Below are 16,746 nucleotides of genomic sequence, written 5' to 3' on the forward strand. Positions count from 1 at the left end.
CCTCTTCTCACTCCGGGCCCATAATCTGTGAGGGTTTCTGTTAATGAACTTCATCAGACATCTGGTTCTTTCTTCAGGGCCATCTCACCTAAAATCGCCCACTCTTTCCCCTTAAATAAGACATCTCGATGGGTTAGTGACTAACCAGCCCACGCTCACACATAACTGTGTTTTCGTGCATTTGGTATTTTTTAATTTTGGAGGGGATGCTTGGATCCTTGGATCCTTAAAAGGTCTTAACACAGTCAAGCAAATTGTAGCTGGACTTAAATAAAATTATTTACTAGCATGGGCCAGATCAAAGACAGCTTTTATCTGGCTCAAGGTCAAAATTCAGAGCACCAGACTCGAGGGAAGAGGCCCGTGTTCAAGGACTGGTGTCTGTGGCTAGCTCGTAATGATAATAACAATAATGATAACAGTAATAGATACCACTGATTGAGCTCCTGTGGATCGAAAACCTCTTACGCAGCACTTGTCAGCATCACCTTTCTCTTCTTGCAGCTGCTATTGCAGTGGCCGGTTCTGCATGGAATTTGATCCATTTCCCACAGGTACAATCTGACGGTTTCTCACCTCAGATATGTGCATGTGTCACTTGCTTCCTATCCTGGGACTTTGCTGTCGATGCCGCTGTGAAACCTCATTCTGCACTCACGCGAGTGCAAGGGAGTTAGTGTCCCATAAGATGGAATGTTGACCAATGGGAGATAGATGACACTGAAGACATTCTTCCTTCTGTCTCTCCCCTGATAGATTGTCCTGAGACACAGCTGGCATGGCTCGAGAGCTCTCAGAGATGCCACTGCGATTAAGCATTATGGGATTGCTTCCATTAGTTATAGCCAGAGTCTGGTGGCTACAGTGTGCTCAGGCTGGAGGATTTCTTGGCATGTGTGGCAGGGAGCTGGTCCCCAGAGCAGGGTCTCTTTAGGACAAGAGGTTCCCTTCGAGTGTTGAAGGCATCAGTTTTAGTAGTGAAGATGAGCCGGATTGGGTTAAGCTGGAATCAGCTAGAGGTAAATTTGCTTCAATACCAAAAAGGCTCAGACCTACATTCTTGAGTTTCTGAGGATATTGGCTATTTACTGCCATAAACGTGGAGTAGATCGAATGCTACCTTTTTGCTCTGGAGCGCACCTCCTTTTGCTAGTTCTGGGGTTGGGCTGCGTAGCTACTCGAAAACTTTCTGGACCAAGGGCTGATGGAATATCAGGTCTGGGGGGTATGTTTGGATGATTTTACGTGAGCACTTGAGCCAAAGCTCCCACACAGCCTCTGAAACCCCAGACAAAATAAAATCAGGACAGACCTCAGGTGTGATAACATCCATCTCCACCATGACTTTGATGCTGAGGTAGGAGTTCAGTAATTCCCCATTTGTGTTTGGAGGAGAGGTACATGCTAACACATGGAGAACAATCAGAGATGATCTAATCTAGGGGTTTTTCTGCCCATGCTGACTGCAGGTCCCTCTTCTGCTGGCTTTAACTAGCAATGATTTTACCCAGTAGTCAAAAACGTGGTGTGGCAGAGACAATGCTAGTGTGAGAACACAGGAATATCATATTCCACAATTTCCCTTGCAGTTGTATGTGGCCTCAGATTAGGTTCTAGCTAATGGGAATGTAGGTAGATATATGCTACTTTCAGTCCTGCCCATAAAGTTCTATATGCACTCATCCCCTCTTTTTCTCCTTTCCCCTCCACCTAGCTGGAAACCAAGGACCCCAGATGGCTGGAGCCCATGTTGAAAGGAGCTTGGAGGTGGAGACACCCAGGGAGGCACCGGGGCGAGGAACCTGCCTCAGGCCAGGCTGTGTTAAGCCACTGAGATCTGAGATTGCTTATTACTAGAGCTTATCTCAGTAATGCTAGCAAAGCAAGGAGACAATGCCCTGCCAGCCCTCCTGTCCCCAAATCTCCACAAGATGGTCGGAGAGCATCTCCAGTTGTCTCCTCCGCTGGTACCCCATGGCTCACCAGTTTTTGTCACACTGGATCACGATGGAGGTAAAGGAAGCTTTTACTGATGGGCAGGTGGGTTTCAGAAGAGCAGCCTCCTGTGGGAGGAGCAGAGTTTGTAACTTACTGTGATCATTTATTTCCCTGTGCATACAGGGGCGGGACCTCAGAGAAGCAGCCTGCAAAACTCCAGACCTCTCTCTTGGTTCCATCCAGTGTCCTTTCAAGTCCATTGAGTTTTGTCCTCATCCTTGGTTCCTCTCAAGAAGATGAGGTTTCACCCTTCAAATCCTTAGGTTTTGTAAACTGGAGTGCTCTCGGCCTTCTTTGGGCTGATAGGGTGTGGATTCTGCTGTCTCTGGGAGGGATGTCTCAGGGTGCCGTCACCTCCTTGCATCTTCCACAAGGGGCTCATCTGAGAAGCAAGTGCACGTCTCCATGGGGACCGTTGCTTTTTCTCAGAGACAACCCAGCACAGCCTTGTTTGAGAAAAGGACATTTTTCTTTGTAGGAAGTTTTGACCTCGTTGCTTTACCAGTGATTCTTGTCATTAATATGTGGGGCATTTAGCTCTTGTCTGGGCCTGGGTTAGCCCACAAAGGCCACCAACTGAGCTATAAATAGCTGATTCTTTTTCTACTCAGAGGAAGTGACAGCCCCTCCTTTAGGGGAGGATGATTCCCAAGTTACTCAACTCTGTTAGGGGATTCCCAAGTTATTTCCCAAGTTATTTCCATACTCCTCCCAGAATTATATGTACATACACACACACACACACACACACACACACACACAGACATACACACACACACAGAGACACACACACACACACACACACACACAGACACACACACACACACACACACCCCTAGAAGGTGGATACATCTATTCCTGAGCATAGCACACCAGGCACATTCCCACCTCAGAGCCTTTGCCCTTGCTGCCTCCTCTGCCTAGAACACTCTTCCCCAGATCTCTGCCTGGCTTGCTCCTTTCTTCCCTTCAGGCTTGTTGCTCAGATGTCATCTTCTCAGGGAGGTATTCCTTGACTATCCTACAAAATTGCGTTCCCCACCTCCCAGCATCTTCTCTCCTTTCCCTGCTTTATATAACTGTGCAGCGCTTATCACCTTCGGACATGCTATCGATTTTATTTATTTGTTAGTGTATTGCCTGTTTCCCTTAAACAACATATAAGCTCCAAGAAAACAGGGCTTTCATCTGTGTTGTTTCACACTCTATCCCCTGCATCTCAAACAATGCCTAAATATGACAGATGCTTGACGGATACTTGTTTCTGTTTTTTTTAAAAAATTAATTAATTAATTTATTTATTTTTGGCTGCGTTGGGTCTTCGTTGCTGTGCGCAGGCTTCTCACTGTGGTGGCTTCTCTTGTTGTGGAGCACGGGCTCTAGGCATGCGGGCTTCAGTAGTTGCGGCACGTGGGTTCTAGAGCACAGCCTCACTAGTTGTGGCACACGGGCTTAGCTGCTCCACGGCATGTGGGATCTTCCCGGACCAGGGCTTGAACCCATGTCCCCTGCATTGGCAGGCAGATTCTTAACTACTGCGCCACCAGGGAAGCCCCTGGATGCTTGTTGAATGAATTAATGATCTCCTTTTACAGATAAAGAAGCAAAGTCTCAGAGAGGGTGGTGAGATTCAGAGCTAGCAAGTGTCAAGAAAGATTTTAAACCCAGGAATTTCCGCTTCAAAGCCTGTTTATTTTCTGCTCTGACATCAGATTTCAGGCATGTACAGTGTGGCCCTGGAGCTGTTATATGGGACATGCAGCCACGAGAAGAATATTTGCTGTCCCACATCAGGCATCAACGGGCTGATTGCTCCAGGGGCCGTGCATGCTTCTTTCTGCAGTGCTTCTGTTCTACCCACGGAGACATTTACCATGTCATCTGTGGTCTTCTAAATTGCTTCACCTTTCTGTGGATCAAACACCTTGAGCTCCCTATCTGCAAATATTGCCTTTGAGGTTTTCAAGCCATGCTGAAATCCCGTCATGCTTGACGGGACTCTGGTCGGGTGTTCCATGACCCCGTTGGCAACCTCACAATTCTCATCAGCATGCTGTCTGTGCCTTCCTTTCCCAGGCGGCTTGCCTTGGAGGAGGTGACCTGTGATTAGCCGCTCACGTTTTGCTGATCGGGGTTGGAACTGCCACATTCACCTCACTTCGAACCATAAATGCTTTTTGCGGAAGGGATCCAGTCTTGCCTTAAATCAGTGGGGTCTTTAAATAATGCTGATACCTGCATCCACCCCCCCAGAGATTCTGATTCAGTTGGTCTGTGCAGCCAAGGCAGGGAATCCTGGTTAGGTGGGCTGTAGAGCGTCTTTCTGAGAAGAGAGGTAAAGAATACAACGTGACTGAAAGCAGAAGCATTTCCGAAAAGTCACATCTCATCCTCCAATTCTTACTTCCTCGTGTGACAGCCTACTAGGACCTGGAGACCTTGGCCTCCTTAATTTCACTGCAGAGTTCTGATATATCTGTTTTCCTAGATGGTTTTCTTACTACAAACAATGGCAGCACTGGTGAATATGAGGTTCTCTCCTTTGACCGCATGTGCCTCAGTTTTCTCATCAGTGAAATAGGCATCATAATGATAGCACTGACATTATAGGTTCAAGACTTAAATGAACTAACGTACATAAGTTAGTAGTTAAGTGTCTGGCACACAGGCATGTATGGGGCAGCTACCATTGTTGTTATTAAGCATCTTACTTATAAAATGCCTTTTCCAAAGTCCGTTGTTACAGTAATTGGTATCAGCTCCGACATAACCTTTCAACTAGATCTTGCATGACTCTTCAAGGGCCTTTGCCATGTCTCTGGCACACTCCAAAGGTGTACAAAGAAAGTCTCATCCCATGTCTCTTTAAAACTGAACAACATTATCACAAATTTCGGGTTTGCTGCAGAGAATTTCCTGCTTGGGCACCATCCGGTCTCACTCGCTTCTGGACCAGCTCTCTGGGCCTGGTACCATAGTGGTATCTATTCCAGGGGTGGCTGTGATCACACCTGCCACACTCAGGACCCCCAGGCCAATTCTGTGGCCCAGCTTTGTACCCTAAACTCTGGAGCGTGGCTCTACTGGTCCAAGGCTCAGTTTTCTTCTCTCCTTGCTGCAGGCCCAGAAGTGGCTGTGGACAGATGCCACCCGGCCTGTGGAAGTGACCATGGGGGAGGGCAGCAGGAAAGTGAGTGGAGGGGGCCAGCATTGGAAAGTCCTGTGTGTGGAGAGCCCAGGGATTGTGGGCTGGTACAGCCAAACTCTTTTGTCCAATCACACATACAAGGATCTCCTGGAACTGGACTCGGGAAATTAGCTGTGGGAGCCTGGGATGCTGGACCCAGACCAGGGTCTGCAGTGGGTGAAACAAGGGCGCCCACCTCAGGGTGAGACCACAACCAAAGTAAGGCATATAGTGCAATAGCTGTTCCCACCTGGAGAGAATGACCAAGTGACCCGTGTCTGTGGGCTAGACAGACTGGGTGATCCAGATACCACTTCAGCCTCCTGAAACGGTCGGCTGGGAGTGGGGCAGACTAAACATTGGGTTGGCCAAAAAGTTTGTTTGGGATTTTCCATAACTTCTTATGGAAAAATCCAAAGGAACTTTTGGGCCAACCCAGTATTTAACAAGAGTAGCCATGTAGTGTGATAAATTTCATTCCAGGGCCAAATAGATGGCTGTGGGCATGAGTCACAGGAGACCCAACCTCGTATGGGACTCCCAGTGGCAGCCACTTCCCTCATCTGGGGCTGAAGGCTGTCAGGCCACAAATGTTTGCTTCATGACCACCCCATTCTGCACATGAGGGAAGTGAGGTCACCATGCTTGTCTTGAGCTGGGCCTCGTGGGGCTGTCCTGGCCCAGCACCCCTGAGTAGGTCATCTTGTTTACCACTGTGTCTCTAGCGCACAGGAAATTACGTGGCCTTAGCAGATGCTTTATAATTATTTGTTGAGTAAATGGATGAATGCATGAACTAATGAATGAATCTCAACACAGGACAGTGATGGGAAATCCAAGCAGGTGGTGCTCAGAAGTCCACATGGCAGGTAGCTGGCAGGCAGCAGGGCACAGTGTTGTAAATAACGCAAGCCAAGACACCAGCACTCAAAGTTACTGGGATGGGAGTTTGCATCAGGGACCAAGATGGGCACAGAGAGTGGGCGTCATGAGTCTCTGTGAATCATGGCCCAGGACCTGGGCAGGTTTGGGTGTGTGGTTGGGGAATCAGTGAGCCAAGCAGCTGGGAACGGCTGCCAGTGGAGGCAGGGCTGACATAGTAAGGAAAAGACATGTGGTCCATTCAAGAGAGAGCCAGTTAGTGAGGAAATTGTTCTGGAAGTGTAATATTTCTGAGGTGGATGCAGAATCCGCAGACTTTAACTGTACATCATGTCATGTTTTCAAACACATTTTTCTGTGTCGACAATTTCACTTATTCTGCGATAGTGCCTGATTCAAGAGCCATAATTCCTGCTGATAAGACTGGAGCCATGTCATTTGGGTTCCCAAGTTGGGTTTGCGGATTGCAGCTAAACAGCCATCTCTTCATTTAGGGGAGCTGCAATTGGAAGATGCACCATCCGCGCGGCCATGGTGACAGATGAGAAACCCCAGGTCTGGCAGGGTCTCCCCGAAGCAGAGCTGGCTATGCACCTGGCAGGCCCTGTCCATTCTTAATGATGTGTGGCCTTCTGCTTTGGAGACTGGTGGGTGCCTGAGGCAGCTCGTGTGCTGAGAGGGCAGAGAGAGTCCAAGATTGGAGGGTCATGTCTAGTACCAAGGACAGCTGCCTCCAAGGCTCCTCAAGCCGTAGTTTACAAGGACCAGCAAAGTGCAGAGACCCTCAGATGCCATGAAACCCAAGCTGACCTCCCAGGGCCCTTGGATATCTGCGTGAGGCAAGGCACCTGCAGGTATAGGGAGCCTGGTTGAGTCAGGCTTCGTGAGGTCTCAAGAGGAGACATGCACGGACAAGATGCAGTGATGGGGGTTATTACAGGTGTACAGGGAGTGTGGAGTAGCTCAGATATCTCCTCAACTGACATACACATTCCCTGTGTCTGGAGTTTCTGGGATTGGACCAAGATGCCAGATTCTTAGAGAACCCGCAGTTCAGTATCTAGGGCTGAGGATCTGTTTTCTTTGGTGATAGGATGTTGAATGGGACTTCATCTGTTTTCTTGGAATTGGAAGTAAAACCCAAAGTTGAAATCAATAGGTGCTATGTGTTCCCACGTTTCCAGACGAGACCACCTGATGCCTCCCCGTGAGGGCACCATTCACACACTACTGGGCTACAAAAGCAGGAGGTAAGTGGTCTTTGAGGCTGTGAAGGGTTAACACAGGGGCAGAGTGCTGCAGCTTCCCCTTTCCCTTGTCTGGGGGGTGGCCGGGGACAAGGGGTGGTCTATACGCTCCCCCCAGCCCAGTAAATGGGACTCCGAAGAAGTGGCAGGGTCCTAGAAAAAGGGCGACTGCCATCTCACCCCGAGCATTTAGTTCTTCCTGAAATGGCAATTCTCAGCATGTCACAGAGACACTGGTTAACTCAGTAGGGTAACGGATGGGGTGTATGAGCTCAAAGTTATGGTTAAAATTTTATGAAGATCATTAGCTTTGTATGAGCAAACCACAGCTGTTATTGGTGTATTTTGATGAGTAATACATATACATACACACACATACATACACACACAAATACACACACACACTTTTTTCTTTATTATTTTTTTAAAGTACATTTATTTATTTATTTTTGGCTGCGTTGGGTCTTCGTTGCTGCACGCAGGCTTTTTCTAGCTGTGGTGAGCGGGGGCTACTCTTCGTTGCGGTGCGCGGCCTTCTCACTGTGGTGGCTTCTCTTGTTGCAGAGCACGGGCTCTAGGCATGCGGACTGCGGTAGTTGCGGCACGCAGGCTCAGTAGTTGTGGCGCACAGGCTTAGTTGCTCTGCGGCATGTGGGATCTTCCCGGACCAGGGATCGAACCCGTGTCCCCTGCATTGTCAGGAGGATTCTTAACCACTGCGCCACCAGGGAAGCCCCCATACATTTTTTCTTTAGATGATTAACCCCTGAGGCAGAACCTGTATTTTATTCTCCCCGCGCAACCCCCTTAGCCTGCTTGTGTTGAATGCTTAGAAACAATGTCTCAAAGAGACTCAGCAAACCAGCTTTAACTGACCTTCCAGTGGCTCAAAGTGACAGAGGTTCCTGTGCTCTATTGCAAAGCAGGAGAGAGCGCCCCTCTTCTTCCTGTGCTGAGCCGTGTTAGCAGCCAACCTCAAGAGAGCACGCGGTGGAATAGAAACTTCTGGCCTCACTTCAAGGCTCCGCTGTTCCATCCCAGCCACCCTTCCACAGGGTGTGCACCTGCGCTTCCGGGAGAGCTGAACCGGGGGACACTTCCGACTGGCAGACACCAGGCTGTCCTCAGAATGGCCCCGTGGCCTGCTGACTAAGGTTTGTTTTCTTTCTTTTTTAATTTTTATTGAGTTATAATTTACATACCATACAATTCACTTGCTTTACTTGCACAATTCAATGACTTTCGGTATATTTACAGAGTTGTGTAACTATCACCACAGGCATAGGTTTGGCCGTGCGGCATGTGGGATCTTAGTTCCCCGACCAGGGATGGTACCTGGGCCCCCTGCAGTGGAAGTGTGGAGTCTTAACCTCTGGACCGCCAGGGAAGTCCCAGGCTTTCTTACTGAATCCTAGGTGTTGGGACTCCTCTTCCCTTAGGATTAGTTTTCTGCCAGGAATCTCCTCAGTATTTCATGTAAACAGCCTTCTGCGTGCCTGGCCCCCCAATCCAATAGATGGAACCTTAGGAATAATAGCAGTTAATGTTTACTGACTACTTACTGCATTCGAGGTACTGTGTTAAGCACTTTACATGCTTTAATTGATTGAATTCTCAAAATAACCTTGTTAGTCAAGATTCTCTGGATTGCAAGTCACAGAAACTCCAACTAAAACCAGCTTAAACATTACAGGCAATGTACTGACTTATGTAACTGAAAACTCCAATCAAAAGCACGTGCCAAAATTAAACAAACAAAACAGTGACGTGGTACCTCTGGATGGATCTTGGATACTTTTTCTTTTCCTTTTTCAGTTGTAAAATTTGTATTTGTTTATACTAGACATTGATTATTTTATAATCAGAGAAACTTTATTTAAAAGTGTCTTAGGGCTTCCCTGGTGGCGCTGTGGTTGAGAGTCCGCCTGCTGATGCAGGGGACGCGGGTTCGTGCCCCGGTCCAGGAAGATCCCACATGCCGCGGAGCGGCTGGGCCCGTGAGCCATGGCCGCTGAGCCTGCGCGTCCGGAGCCTGTTGCTCCACAACGGGAGAGGCCACAACAGTGAGAGGCCCGCGTACCGCAAAAACAAAAACAAACAAAAAACAAAAAACAAGGGTCTTATATAGTATTCTCCCGCATTGTTTTGTATATTATAATCAACTGGGACTCTTGTTTTCTGGACTGTGATCTCCTCAAGGGCAGAGACTTCTTCTTACGTGTCTTTGTAGCCTTGTCCTTGCCTTTTAAATTTGTGCTCAGGGATATGTGTAAAGTGGATTGAACACACGTGTCTCATAGGGAAGCTTTTTGCTGTTTCGATTCTTCCAGAAGGCAGATGATAATAAGAAAGTAGTTTACACTTGATCCAACACATGATTTCTCAGGACAAACCATGTAACTTCAAATTGGAGTTAATAATCCCAGGTTACTGTGAAGCTCAAATGAGTTAGAGCCCCGTGTGAGCTATAAAACTGTGCACCTAGCAGTTGGTAGCGACTTGGGTTTATGGAGCCTTCTCCTTCCGAAGCCTCCATCCAAGGTGAGTCATGTCTATTTCCAAATTTTCTAAGAACCATCATTATCTCTTGATGAAAAGAAATGGTGGGAGAGAGAGAGAAGCTGAGAACATCAATTTAGGACACATGATTAATCCCCTGCCGTGAGCACAACCCCACACCCACATATCCTACTGTCAGATTGTCAGATTCTCCTGACATATCATTCTGGAGAGCTCGAAGGGCCGTCAAGCTCAGGTTTAAGACTGAGTTCAGATCTTGCTTCCCAAATGGGTCCTCATGATGTGTTCTCATCCCAGGGAGTGGCGCCTCTTCTGCCCTCAACTCCTCTCTTCCTCACGTTCCATATTCAAGCCACTGCTGTTATCCGTCTACTTTACCTGTTCCATGCCTCTGGAATTTCTTCTTCTCTCCATCTTCACTGCCATGACCCTGGTCCAAGCTACCGTCATCCCTACCTCCTCCTTGATCTACCTGGGGAAGGGTTTGCCTCCCTCTAACCAAACACAACTCTGATCATGTCACCTCCCTGCTTAAAACTTTTCAGTGGCTTCCCTCACCCTGAGGATAAAGGCTCCATCCTTAACAAAACTTATGAAGGCCCTCATGGTAGGGTACCACCTACTCCACCCTCATATTTTGCCTTTCATTCTTTCTGCCTCTCCTACATGAGCTGTCTAACAGGCCCCCTTGCCTGCCTCTCCATGTACTCGTCCCCAGGATGGAAGGACATGCCTCTATCTTCCAGTTAACGCTTCTCAACACAGCTCAGCTCAGATGTCACTTCCTCAGCATCTGTCTCTCATTTCGCTGACTAGTTTCATCTGCCTTTTATAGTGTCAGAATTCTATGTGTCTCTTTCTTAGTACTTACTACAGTTCAATTTTACATTATTTGTTTAATTATGTGATTAATATGTCTTTTCAACTCGTCTGTAAGCTCTGTGACTGTGTCTCTTTTCATTCACTGTTGTGTCCCCAGCACACAGCACCCAGCAGACGATTGATACATAGGTGCTGAATAAATACACACATGCATGTCAGGTACTGTGCCAGGAGTGAGGGATACAAAGACAGATCAAGTGCTGCTGCTGCAAGGTTCTCTTAGCCTAGTAGGAGGGACAGAGCAGGTAGATTGATGATTTCAAGGGATCTGTGGAGACCCTCCGAAGAATTGTTTGATGGGGATAAAATGCACATAGAAAGGAATATAAACAGGCCCAGTCACACCAATGTCAAAAAAAATAACTTGTATACACACACACACAGAGCATATCATAGCTATATGAAAAATAACAACACCGCTCCTGGAGTCTGAAGACCTAGATATGAATCTGAACTTTTTCTCTTTCACTTAATAGCTCTGAGACCTTGTGCAAGTTATTGATGCCATCTGAACCTCTTCCTTTCCTCATCTGTAAAATGGGTGCTTAATATTGACCTCATGGACTACTCTGAGACTTAACTAGATATATGTCAAAGTGTGTAGAATGTAAATGCACCTCATGAATGTTTGATTGTTGAATTTCTTTTACTTCTGATCACATTGAACCCTGACGATCTACCATCCCACCTAAGACAATTTTTCAGATGGTGAGTGCCCCGCAGGAGACACCTGGCCTTCTGCCCTTTTGCTCTGTGCCTGCACAGAGGGATCTAGAAAACATAGCCAGCTGAGTACATGACTCTGCAAACACTCGTGACCCCTGGAGAGGAGGTGAAGGTCTTTTTGAGTTTGCCCATTCGGTGGAGTTTGGACACCCTGTTCTTGTTTTCCCCAGTTTGGCCAATCTACCCAAGTTTGAAGCAGAGGAAAGAAGTTTCTTCCCCGCCTCTGCCCTTGTCCTTCCTGGTGGTTTTCCTTGAACCATTAATCACCAAGCTACATTCTGAGCCTCCCTGACCGTGGTTCCCGCGTGTGGGCACTAGGCCTCCAGGGCCACGGGTCCTGAGCTCCAAGCATCCCGCCCTCGGCCCAGCTTTCCCCAGGGCCCCACCTGCCTATGTTGCTGTTAACACGGAAGGACAAATGCGGTCCTATATTTCAGAGCCATCTGGCAGATATGATTAATTTTGGAAATGAACACCGTGAAGATTCATCACAAACTTTCAGGTATGAGAGGCCATAAACAGCACCAGAGCATGGAGCACTATTTACTTATTAAAACAGTAAATTGAAGGGAAATGGGCTATTTATTTTGCACGGTGTCTTCCATAGAAGTAATTGGCTCATTAATCACACTCTCGCCGTGGTCACGTTTGGAAGGTCAGGCTCACAGGGAAATGAAATGGGGTGGTGTTTATAGCCCTGGCAGCATGTGGAGCCCCCATGAGGCTGTCTCCTAAGGGCCCTGGTGTCGCACGAAGGCAGGTAGCCGGGAGGTGGTATGGCAGAGTGGTTAGGGCCACAGACTGGCAACAGGGGGCCTGGGTTCAAATTCTGGCTACTGCATTTGCTAGCTGTATGACCTTGGGCAAGCTGTTTATGCCTTGGTTTCTTCACCTACAAGATGATGCTAGGAATGGTACCTACCTTGTCGGGTACCGTGAGTTTAAGCGCTTTGGCAAAGCACTACTGCAGGTAGGTCAGGCTTGGGGCAGCTATGGGTGTTAGTTGTATTTACTCCTTTGGTCCAGGCAGAGCCTCAGGGTGGAGTACTCTGGAATGAGTGGAGCTTGGAGCATAAGGTTACTGTGGGGTTCCCACAGCCCCAAGGGAAGCAGAATCGTGTAGGTGAGGCTAAGAGGACAGGCTCTGCAGTCAGCCTCCTTGGGTTCAAATCTAGCCTCTGTCTCTTGCTAGTTATATGTCCTTACAGAATGATTTGACCTCTCTGTGCCTCAGTTTTCTTAACTTTAAAATGGGCATGATAACAGTGCTGCTTGATTTGGTTATAATGGATATGAAGTGAGAAAATAAATGGGAAGTACTTACCTCAGTGCCTGGCCATAGAAGTAATCAGGTTTTTTTGTTATTATAATCATTTTAGGACTTCCTGGCCTGTGATTTTCCCCCAGACACTGAGCATGGTCCATGGGAGCACAGCAGGTGAGACACGCACTGAGCTTCAGCCCCCTTCCCTGGCAAGGATGGGGAGGTGGTCAGACCCCCAAGCGGGCAGGGCTGAGGAAGTGTGCCCACAGCAAAGGCTGGTGCCACAGTGCAGCTGGAGGGTCCATGCGGTTTGGGCAGGTGACGGAACGACCAGGGATTTGGGTTTCTGAGGCAGGGCACGGCACTGGTGAGTAGGTGGTCTCTGGGCACTAGCACCCCAGACAATGAGGGCCTCCAGAGCACCAACCCAGTGGGCTGGGGTTCGCGGAGAGACTCAGTCCCAGCTGGGAGTGGGACTTCTGGAGCAGCACAGGGGCGTGGGGGGTGGAAAGGCAGGATGGAAAGGTTAAATATGTAACACACGTGCGCGCTTCCCCTCTCTCCGGTCCTCCACCCTGGTGCTCTCGCTTATGGAAGCCAGAGCCTCAGACTCTTTCCTAACACATCACTTCAGGCAGCCATGACAACCAGACGCACTCCCATGGACCGGATCTGTTTGCTAGCCCAGCACTACTAGGTCAAAGGCCCATGTAGGCTCTTGCAGCGCATTGATTGAGACCTACTCCAGGCCCCCACACGCTGGTAGGAGGGACTGAGGCTACGGGAGGAGGCCTGAGTCTTGATGACCCTAGAGGAATGGACAGGAGGAACCAAGGCTGATGACATCCTCCAGGGACTCCACCTGCGAGTGAGGAGCCCTCTCTCCTTCTCCTTGCTCTCTCACATCGATGAAAGGAATCATGAAATGGGAAAGCACGAGGTATGGTTCATTTCAGCGAGGAGGCACTCAGAGACTGGGGCGCGGGGCGGGAGAAGGAACACGGCTGAGCACAGTTTTGGGTGTCTGTGTCTCGTGTTTTTTTCCTGGTTTAGACTGTCGTGATCATGAAGAAAGCAAACAGATATAGACTCTTAAGGCCATATAATCTCTGTCTTGCCTCAGAACTCCCTTGGATCTCTTGTCTGTAATTGGAAAGAAATGGTGAGACAAAAAGGGCTCTGATTTCCAATAGCCTCTGCTTCACAAGGATCATATTAAATAACATTAAATGATGGCAGCCTTGTTCCTATAAAACAGACTTTTGGAGAGTGGGCAGAAATAACTCTCCTCTTTGGGGTCAGTGCATATGCATGTGAGTGTGCGTGTGTGTGTGTGTGTGTGACATACTGCACGCGTGTGCACACAGGTGGGGGTGTGTGCGGGGCTATGTAAGCCTGTGCCTGCCCATTTTTTCTTGTGTACACAGCAGTGGTAGGGATTGTGAACGCGTTCACACACGCGTGAGGCTCTGTGCATGAGCAGATTCTGGTGTCTAAAATCTTTACATCCTGCTTCGGTCAGTCTTGTTTGTTGTAAAGAGCAGGGGAAGGAACCAGCAGCACGTGTGCAGGTTGGGTCTGGGGTGAGGGGGGCTGTCTGTTGTCTCCATCTGTGTCATGGCCACATTAGAGCTCCTGCATGGTGGGTCCACTGCCTCTGCTCACCAGCACCTTTTTCTCCTCTTCTCGCCCTGGTTTCCCCCTCTTGACCTCAGCGCACACAGACCCTGGCTTGTTGGCCCTCCGGGGCTCATCTCTATGTACGGCAATGGCTCCTGGCCTTCTTCACCAGCTGGCTGATGCTTTCCATGTGCCATGGTGCCAGTTTGCAGGCAGAATGTAGTTGGCCCAGCTCAGCTTCTTGTGTTGTCATCAATTGCTGACCAGCCTCTGGACACCTGCCCTCGGGTCAGGTTGGATCGGCTATGGAGGGGGTAAGCATGATCAGGGTATAAGAGGGGTCACTGCTGGGGCTGGGGCTGGGACAGTTTTCCTTAAGGATGTGGACACAGAGGGCCATGATGAACATCCCAGGTCCTTATGCAGAGCCCCCGTCACCAGCTCAGGGCCCACCCCTCTCCCAGAGGAGGCCGGGACAGCTGGGACTGCCCCACAGGCAGGACTTGCCGGGCAACGTGGGCTAGTGGAGGCAGCCTTTTGGGACCTGGGGTCTGCTCATCTCCCTCCTCTGCTCTCCTGTTATGGGTTGATTTGTGCCCCCCCCCACACTCATATGTTGAAGTCCTGACCTCCCGTACCTCAGAATGTGACCTTGTTTGGAGATGGGGTCTTTACAGAGGTCCTGAAGCTAAAATGAGGTCATTAGGATGGGCCCTAATCCAATATGACTGGTATCCTTATAAGAAGGAGAAATTTGGAAACAAGACACACACAGAGGGAAGAGGATGGGAAGAGACACAGGGAGAAAACAGTTATTTACCAGGCAAGGAGAGAGGCCTGGCACACGACCTTCCCTCACAGCCCTCAGGGGAACCAACCTTACCAACACCTTGATCTTGGACTTCTGGGCTCCAGGACTGTGAGACAACACACTTCTGTTGTTTAAGTCACCCAGTCTATGGTCCTTTGTTGTCAGAGCTCTAGCAAACTAATATCACCCCCAAGAAAAACTTCTTGGAAAGAAGGAAAGAAGCCACAGGACACCAACATCCCTAGGGGGTGGACTGGGGCTATAGACGTCCAGTGGGAGGGACAGCCGGGAAGCCAGGCCTCCTTGCACCCATGCCCCCCACCCCCCGCGTCTAAGGCCCCTGACCCGGGTTCTTCTGACACTTGGCCTCTGGACTCAGCACAGGAGGAAGCTCTGAGGCTGGTGCCTGAGCTCGGCGTTTACCATCTCTGATGAGACCCACTGAAGGCTTTCGGTCAGAAGAAATCTGATGATGTTCGCATCTGAGAAAGACCCCTTGAGAATTGCAGTGAGGAGGACAGGTGAGGTGGGAGAGGGGAGACGGGAGGTGGGGAGGCAGGTCCTTGTGAGCAATGAAGAGGCCTGGGGAGGGGATTCCAGAGCTGTTTAGCGGGTATCACTGTCATGATGTACTGACAAGATATGGGGGTGAGGGGTGTGGGGAGGTTAGAGACGAGAGGAGGACTCCGGCCTGAGCACCTGCAGGCGGGTGGTGCTGGTCACCAGGGTGGGCCTGGGAGGATGAGAGACAGGTCTGTTCTCTGCACATCAGATCAGCACTGTCCAAAGGACAGCGACCCATTTGCCCGGGGCCCATCAGCAGAGGGCGTCTGGGCCTGGGGCGCAGAGGAGAGGTCCAGGCAGAGACGTAGGTTTTGAGTATCACTGTCCAAGTGGCACTGTGTCAATGGCTGGGGGCCCTTGTACAGGAGGACTGGGTGTGAGCTGCTTCTCCCAGGAGCAGGACTAGAGACTAGTGTTCAGGAGGTGACTGGGTCGAGCCCTGAGAGGGAGGGGGGGCGATGACACGGGGAGGGAGAAGACAGCCATCTACAAGCCAAGGAACACCTGAGGCTACTAGAAGCTCAGCTCGGGGAGAGGCCTGGAACCGATTCTCCCTTACAGCTCTCAGAAGGAGCCGACCCAGCTGACTCCCTGATTTTGGACTCCTAGCCTCCAGAACTGTGAGACGGCAGTTGTTTAAGCCACCCAGTTTGCGGCACTTTGTTGCCCCAGGAAACTAATGCACCGTGATTCATGGAGGAAGAGAACTGTCTTAGAAACTGGATGGGGCAGTTGTTGTAGGCAAGTGTCTGAAGCCCAGCAGATGACGCTCCAGTGGCCAACGAGCCATCCTGGTTTCTCGGGATGGAGGACTGAGGCTGTCTTCCGGAGGCGGTAAGTGCTGCGCAGAGGCAGAGGGAACCTCCTCTCTGGAGGTGGCCCTGAGGTCGAGGCGCCCTTCTTGCTGCCCTGGGCCTCCTAGAGAAAGCCGGCAGCTTGCACAACGAGCTCCCACTGTCTGCAGGGGCTTAAAGCCTCCTTTCTCAGGGATGTAGAGTAGGGAGAGCACACTGGGACACATCTTGGGCTACAAGCACTCCAAGTT

At 49.6% G+C, this 16,746-nt stretch overlaps 1 long non-coding RNA gene across 2 annotated transcripts; it reads left to right on the forward strand.

Moving 5' to 3' along the window:
• Nucleotides 1-10,734: 10,734 nt before the first annotated feature.
• LOC141279364 (uncharacterized) lies at nt 10,735-16,724 on the forward strand. Of its 2 annotated transcripts, none has more exons than XR_012333453.1 (6): nt 10,735-11,944; nt 12,822-12,880; nt 13,341-13,646; nt 14,422-14,640; nt 15,522-15,658; nt 16,263-16,724. It is a non-coding gene; the product is annotated as an uncharacterized lncRNA (long non-coding RNA). The 2 variants fall into 2 exon arrangements; XR_012333454.1 differs by having other exon boundaries at nt 16,311-16,724.
• Nucleotides 16,725-16,746: the final 22 nt, after the last annotated feature.

This window comes from Tursiops truncatus, chromosome 8 (assembly GCF_011762595.2).
Source record: "Tursiops truncatus isolate mTurTru1 chromosome 8, mTurTru1.mat.Y, whole genome shotgun sequence".
NCBI lineage: Eukaryota > Metazoa > Chordata > Mammalia > Artiodactyla > Delphinidae > Tursiops > Tursiops truncatus.